This window comes from Myotis davidii, unplaced genomic scaffold (assembly GCF_000327345.1).
Source record: "Myotis davidii unplaced genomic scaffold, ASM32734v1 scaffold169, whole genome shotgun sequence".
NCBI lineage: Eukaryota > Metazoa > Chordata > Mammalia > Chiroptera > Vespertilionidae > Myotis > Myotis davidii.
In genome coordinates, this window is record NW_006383005.1 from 222,484 (window position 1) to 230,618 (window position 8,135).

Below are 8,135 nucleotides of genomic sequence, written 5' to 3' on the forward strand. Positions count from 1 at the left end.
TGACCTCTTGGTGCACGGGACAGTGCTCAGTCCACTGAGCAACACCAGCGGGGCATGGCCCTGCCTTTTCGGATACCCAGTTTCCATATCTGTAAAATGGTACTAAGGGCAATTACCTTGTGAGGTGCTTTGAGAACTAGATGAGATTAGGTATGAAAAAAGCTTAGCCTCCTGCCAGGCACGTAGAGAGTGTTCCAAAATTATTTCCATTGTATGCTGATGAGTAGTTTTGTAGATGGAAGGCAGAAGGACAGGCATAATAAAGTCTTAGAAAAGCCAGCATGTTTGGGGCAGGGCTAGGGCACCTGGAGTGGCTGGAGCTCAGGCAGCTGTGGGAAAGGGGGGTGGGCTTGATCTTCTGAAGGTCCTCGAGTGCCACTCTTGGGACGCTGGGGTGGGAATGGGGCTTTTGGAATGGCTTTGAGTAGAAAAACGACAGTGGTCAGATTAGTTTTCAGAGCCCTCCAACCACGGTGAGAATGCATGGGAGAGGCTGGGGGCCGGGAGGGCCGTGAGGGGCTGCGGCAGGGACCCAGGTAGATGAGAATGAGCCCAGAGCGAGGGCAGTGGTGGAGGGAATGGCCGGAAAGGCCTGGTCTAGAGAAAAGCATAAGAGGCGGTGAGATGTATTGAACTGCGGTTAGATGACTTATTGGATGTTGAGGGTGAGGGAAGGGGTGGGGGCAACAAGCAGGTGAGTGAAAAGACAGATTTCTTGGGCACAGCATAAGTGGAGAGGGAATCTCTGCTATTGAGGTCCTTACCACCTCGGGGGGAGGGACATGATAGAGGCCACGGTGCCGGGGTAGCATGTGACAAATGCGACTCATGGGACCTAGAAGCACTTCTGTTTGTTCAGCCCTCTCAAGGCCATAGGAGTTAACTTCTTTGAGAAAACATCATTGTGCTCTGAGGCTTGAGTTGACCAAGAGTAGAAGAAAAAGCATTCTAGATAGAGCACGTGAGAGGCTCTGAGGCTGAAAAGCACTTGGTACCTTTAAGGCAGTGGTTCTCAACCTTCTGGTCCTTTAAATACAGTTCCTCATATTGTGACCCAACCATAAAATTATTTTCGTGGCTACTTCATAACTGTAATGCTGCTACAGTTATGCATCATCATGTAAATATCTGATATGCAGGATGGTCTTAGGCGACCCCTGTGAAAGGGTCGTTCGACCACCAAAACACTTGGTACCTTTAAGGCAGTGGTTCTCAAACTTCTGGCCCTTTAAATACAGTTCCTCATATTGTGACCCAACCATAAAATTATTTTCGTGGCTACTTCATAACTGTAATGATGCTACAGTTATGCATCATCATGTAAATATCTGATATGCAGGATGGTCTTAGGCGACCCCTGTGAAAGGGTCGTTCGACCACCAAAGGGGTCTCAACTCACAGGTTGAGAACCGCTGCTTTAAGGAAACTGAGGGAAGGCTAGCGGAATACCAGGTTTGTGGGGGACATTGGGGACTGGCATGTGCAAACGCAGGAGGTAGGAACGTGTGTGGTGTATTTCTGGGTAAAGGAGAGTACAGCCAGGTAGATGCTGAAGAAGCCACTGAGTTCTTGCATCCTCTCCCCAAAGGTATTTTGGGGTCCTCTGGGAAGAAGACTCCTGCTGACCTGGAAGGACCCCAAGTCAGTATGTGGATGAGCCTATTCCAGAAGGGTCTCCTGTGGAAGAGGCCTTGGGCTGGAACCCCTGATAGTGTGATCTAAGGGGCAGAGCTTGGGCCGGGAGGCAGGAGGTCTAGCGTATGGCTTATTCTCTATCACTGACTTGCCAGGTGTCCTTAGACAAGTCTCTATCCCAGGCTAGGTTTCAGTTTCTGCATCATGAAATGGTGGTGACAGTTTCTATACTGCTGACTTCATTGCAACATTTGAGGATCAACTGAAATCACAACATGTGAAAGGGTGTTACCACTATGCTATGAAAAGTAAGATATTATCTTAAATTGCACGATTTCAGCTCTTCAACGCCTCTTTGAAACATTCAGATCCCAAGTGCATCTTCAGCGTGTTTTTCCTGGGCACCTTCCTGGCCTTGGCTTTCCTTGGGACACAGACACAGTCCTTGCCTTCGAGGAGCCCCAACCAAGAGATGGTGTCTCAAAGCCACTGTTTGCAGCCGGACAGCCAAGCTGTAGTGCCGGGGAATGTGGGAGGTTGTGCTAAGTTCAGCCCTTCCCTCCCTGTCTGTCTGCTGTGTCTGCCTCTCTGTTGGGCCAGGAGCTTCCCAGAGGCAGGAACCTCCTCATCCTCTGCCCCAGTGCAGGCCTGCTCAGCATAGAGCCTCAGTCCATGGTGGAGCATCGACCATGAAGGAGTACCATAGAGTCATGGACAAAGTGCTAGGGGAGCATCGAGGAGGGATGGTAAATTGGGAAGGTTAAGAGATGACATTGCTTCTGGTCCTGAGATGACGGCGGTTCTGCCTGGCGGAGAGGAAGGAGAAGGGTGTTCAGGCAGAGCCTGGAGCTGGGATTCATGAGTGCCTGGTGGGGCTGGAAGAGGAGGACTGGCAGGAGAGGGGTAGGCGATGGCTGGAGAGATCGACAGGGACCAGACCTGTAGGAGCTTGTAATCCAGCCACAAAGCTTGGGTTTTATTCTGTGGGGTGCAAACCAAAGGAGGGGTGTGAGCAGAAGAGCATCGTGATCAGATTGGAAAATTTGGAAAGAACAGGTAGGTTGGTAGTGTAGAGCGGGGGCAGGGCTTGGGGAATGGGACAATAACACCTGTCACAATTTGGGCTCTTCACACACATGTGCGAGCATCCCCAGAGGATGCAGAGGCAAGGCCAAGGCCTGAGAGGGGCCATCTCTTGCTTCTGGGCCACCTCGCTGAGTGGCAATTCCTCCTATTGGCCCCTAGCCGCCAAGCTCATGGCTGCTGCTTTAGCAATTTGGTCCAGGTTGGCTTTGGATGGAAAACCAGACCTAGAATTAGAGCAGCCCAGGGAGGCCGTTTCTTGGCAGCTTTCTGTGTCCTGGGACTGTGTTCCTCTGTGTGAAGTGAGCATGGGGGCTCCCACAAGGCACTGACTTCCCCTGGTGCCCTCCCCACACATCCTACCATCCCTATCCTACCTACCTTCCTGTCTATAATGGCCTGCCCTGCGCTTCCTGTCGGTGTGTGACCAGGACGGCTCCGGGACCTAGGTCACCTTTTCTTCATCGTCTCCCAACTCAACCCACAGGTGGTTGGGCCAAACCACAGACAAAGAAGTCAAGCTACCAAGCTGGGCTTGACCAGGAGGGTTTCACCAAGGGTAGCACCTCCCACTGTACCCACTTCGGTCACCAGTGCTGTGCTGCCATTAGGAATTATGGGTACAGTTTGTAGCTTTTGAGGAGTTGGATACTTGCCCCTCTGAGATTCCCTATGGTAATGACAGCCTGAGTCCCTCCCTTGCACGGATGAGGAGGGTAAGTGACCAGCCTGCAAGGCAGAGAGGACACTTACCCTAAGAGAGGAACAGGCTTAAAGGCAGAAACACATTTATCAAGCCCGGTCTGTGTGATGTTAACGTAAAAACATTCAAAGCTGTAAAGAATTTTTGTGAGTTTATTTGAGCCAAACTGTCAACAATTGCTGGGAAGCAGAATCTCAATGACTGGGATAATGCTCCGGAGAATGGCGGTTTTTTACCTGGTTTTTGTAAATTACCATAAAGGGAGGAGACGCAAGTGGGTTACATGAAATCCATTGGTGATAGATTAGGGAGGTGGGAGAAAGCAAAGGGGTGGGGGGGATTGGATTAAAAGTGAAATGATGGACACATGCTCCTTTTCCATAGGTGGGTACAGGATAGTTAACAGTAGACAATGAACACGGTAACAATAACAATGAGAGAATTTGTGGTTTCTGCCCTGCTGCCATTTGTTGCACCCTGAGGGGTCCTGAAAAAGGGAAGTTACAAGTTACCCAGACATTTCACAGGTATGTTATCTTAGGTGCAAAAAGACAATGGGCTCATGAAGATAGAAGTTGATTTTGTCAGGGAAAATACTGGACTACCTACTGTAAAGTGCTTTTAAGTTTTTAATTTCAGACCATCCTTTGTGGTTACTTTAGGTGTTTGAGTTTGCAAAACTGCCATGCAAGCCTTCCCTGAGCTAGTCAGGTTAGCATGTGGCCTTAACTTTTCTGCCCACAGTGAGCTCACCCAAACCTCACAGGAGGAGAAAACAGACCCAGTCCTTGCTCTCCTGGAGCTTTTGAAGTTCAAGGTCAAGTTGAGAAGAGGGCATAGAGCAGCCGTGGGCAAACTACGGCCCACAGGCCGGATCCGGCCCGTTTGAAATGAATAAAACTAAAAGATAAAAAGACCGTACCCTTTTATGTAATGATGTTTACTTTGAATTTATATTAGTTCACACAAACACTCCATCCATGCTTTTGTTCTGGCCATCCGGTCCAGTTTAAGAACCCACTGTGGCCCTCGAGTCAAAAAGTTTGCCCACCCCTGGCATAGTCTTCACTCGAGTTTTCAGGGAAGGCGTCCTCTAGGGAAGAGACCAGAGGCTGATATAAATTTAGCCCCGACCTTGTGCACAGCCTTGTACATACGTTCTGTTATTTATCCTTCACAACCCTGGAGGCGTGAGTTCACATGCTACGGGAATTTTTGGACTGGAACACTCGGTGTTCCCCTGGGCACGATGATTCCCAGGCTCTTTATCCGGCAGAGTCAGAAAATGAATCCAGGGACGGAAGATGGTAGAGCAAAGGTGGAAATTTGTTGAAGAGCAAGTACAGATTCCCACGTGGGGAGGGGGAAATAGTTCCTTCTTCCACAGTTTATAAAGGCTGCAGTTTTCTGTGCATCGATGACGCCTCTGATTGGCCACTATCCCCCTTTGATTTGGTTACTATAGTAACTTCTGAGCTCAAAGGTCAAATATCACATGGCATATTGGCCACTATCCCCCTTTGATTTGGTTACTATAGTAACTTCTGAGCTCAAAGGTCAAATCTCACATGGGATTGTGAGCCCTTCCTTCGTTATTTTGTAACTATAGACCCTTTGTTGCTTCCAGTTCCCTTATGGAAATGTAACTGCTGCCTCTCCCAACTTCCTTGTCTTCTGGAAATGTAACTTCTGCTGGCTCCCTGCTTCCTTGTGTTTTGAAAATGTACCCTTTTGCAACTGTAGCCCTGTGTTTCTTTTTCCCCCATGGACACCCTTCATTTTAAAAATTCCCTAAATCTGCCTATTTCACCCCCCAAAAATTCCTACTTCAACAACTACATTAATAGAGATGAAAAAAAAAAAAAAAAACCTGAGGCTTAGAGAGGTGACAGCTCGTTGGAGGAAAGCTGGGCCTGGAATCCTGGTTGGTCTGATGCCAAAGCCCTTGCTTGTTCTAATTCACCTGGGCCTGGATGGAAGGAAGGGGTGGGGGAGTGGAGGGGAGAGAGAGAACCTGAATCCAGGCTTTTAACCACCTTCCCAGTCCTATATTGTGCTGGTGCTGTTGGAGGTAACTTGGGCAAGGATAGCCTAAATCTGGGGATTTTCCAACACTGTCATTGGGCAATCCCCAGAATTAAGTCACGCTTGTCTTTCTGTGTACCCGATGTTGAGAAAGAGGCTTAGATCTGAGGTAAACTCCGTAGAATATGAACCTGGCAGCTAGTCCAGTATGAGTTCTGCCAGGCCAACCCCATTTGACCTGGAGTTTGGACACTCTGTGGCCCTCAATTCTCCTCTTGTCTGTCCCGAACCTTAGTGTTATGCCAGACACAGATGGAGAAGAAATGGCTTGGCGGCTCTAAGAGCCCTCCGTTAGCACATGTAAACTAAAATATCAAATATATTGGCGTAAAATTGTTCGTAATATCCACTCATTCTCCTTTTAATTTTTGTAGGAGCTGTAGTAATATCTGATAATTGTAAATTATTTTTTGTAATTAAATCCTGATAATAGGCAATTTGTGCCTTCATTCTTTTCCTCTTAACCAGCCTGACTAGAGGTTTATCGATTTATTTTTCAATAATCTTCGGTTTCAATGATTTTCTCAGTTTCAGTTTCATTTAGTTCTGCTCTTATCTTAATTATTTTCTTCCTTGAGCTTGATTTGGATATAATTTACTCTTCTTAGATGATTGCTTCTCTAATAAAAAAAAATAATGTGCATTTGGAAAGAGTATTTATTCTGCTGGTGTTGTGTATAACATTTTATAAATTGCAGTTAGGTCAAGTTGTCTGATATTGTTACTTGGATCTTCTCTGTCCTTGTGATTTTCTGGCTACTTTTGTTCTATCAATTACTGAATGGAGAGAGAAAATTTGAAGTCATCAACCGTATTGTGGATTTATCTATTTTTTATTTCAATTCTATCAAGTTTTGCTTCATATATTTAAAAATCTGTTTTTTGACTCTGTATATTTAGGATTATTATGTCTTCTTCATAAGTTGACCCTTTTATCATTATATAGTATCCTATAATATTTGTTTTGAGCCGAAACCGGTTTGGCTCAGTGGATAGAGCATCGGCCTGCGGACTGAGGGGTCCCAGGTTCGATTCCGGTCAAGGGCATGTACCTGGGTTGCGGGCACATCCCCAGTCGGAGATGTGCACGAGGCAGCTGATCGATGTTTCTCTCTCATCGATGTTTCTAGCTCTCTATCTCTCTCCCTTCCTCTCTGTAAAAAATCAATAAAATATATTTTAAAAAAAAGATTAAAAAAAATATTTGTTTTGAAATCTACTTTGTCTGTTATTAATATAGCCACCCTTTCTCTTAATTAGTGTTTGATTAGTGTTTTTGTGTGACTTTTTTCATCCCTTTTTAACCTATTTTTTAATATTTAAAGTGAGGCTCTTACAGACAGCATATAGTTGAGTCTCTTTTAAAAATCCCATTTGACAGTCTCTGCCTTTTCATTAGGTACTTAGATCTTTTCACCATTAATATAATTTTCTTTTTTTATAAAGGGCTGGAAAGCGCCCACGAGTCTCGATCCAACTCTTATGCAGGTGGGCAAGAGTGATTGGCAAGCATTGTATTCAAATTGAGCTAAAGCCAGCCCCATTAATATAATTATTAATATTGCTGAATTTATTTTTAAATTTTTATTTTATTATTATTTTATTTTAAAGAGAGAGGAAGGGCAAAGGAGAGAGAGACAGAAACATCAATGTGAGAGAGATCACTGACCAGCTGCCTCTGTCATTGGGCAATCCCCAGAATTAAGTCACGCTTGTCTTTCTGTGTACCCGATGTTGAGAAAGAGGCTTAGATCTGAGGTAAACTCCGTAGAATATGAACCTGGCAGCTAGTCCAGTATGAGTTCTGCCAGGCCAACCCCATTTGACCTGGAGTTTGGACACTCTGTGGCCCTCAATTCTCCTCTTGTCTGTCCCGAACCTTAGTGTTATGCCAGACACAGATGGAGAAGAAATGGCTTGGCGGCTCTAAGAGCCCTCCGTTAGCACATGTAAACTAAAATATCAAATATATTGGCGTAAAATTGTTCGTAATATCCACTCATTCTCCTTTTAATTTTTGTAGGAGCTGTAGTAATATCTGATAATTGTAAATTATTTTTTGTAATTAAATCCTGATAATAGGCAATTTGTGCCTTCATTCTTTTCCTCTTAACCAGCCTGACTAGAGGTTTATCGATTTATTTTTCAATAATCTTCGGTTTCAATGATTTTCTCAGTTTCAGTTTCATTTAGTTCTGCTCTTATCTTAATTATTTTCTTCCTTGAGCTTGATTTGGATATAATTTACTCTTCTTAGATGATTGCTTCTCTAATTTTCTAATATAAGCATTTAATACTATAAATTTCCTTCTACAAACTTCTCTAAGCTACATCCAGTAAATTTTTGATAAATTGAGTTTTCATTTTCATTCTATTCAAACTATTTTAATTTCTTTTGTAATTTCATCTTTGACCCCTTATTTACTTAAATGTGTGCTGTTGCCAAATATTTGGGGGTATTTTTTGTTATTGTTTTTTTTCTAGTTTGATTTCATGTACATTAGAAAAAATATTTTGTGTAATTTCAATTCTTTTAAATTTGTTGAGGTTTGCTTCATGGTCTCATCAATGCCCCCCCCGCCCCCCCCCCCACAGTATTTAATGTGCATTTGGAAAGAGTATTTATTCT

At 44.6% G+C, this 8,135-nt stretch overlaps 1 pseudogene; it reads left to right on the forward strand.

Moving 5' to 3' along the window:
- The first annotated feature begins 2,324 nt into the window (after positions 1 to 2,324).
- The window catches only part of LOC102769679, a 14,342-nt pseudogene continuing 8,531 nt past the window's right edge, over positions 2,325 to 8,135 (forward strand).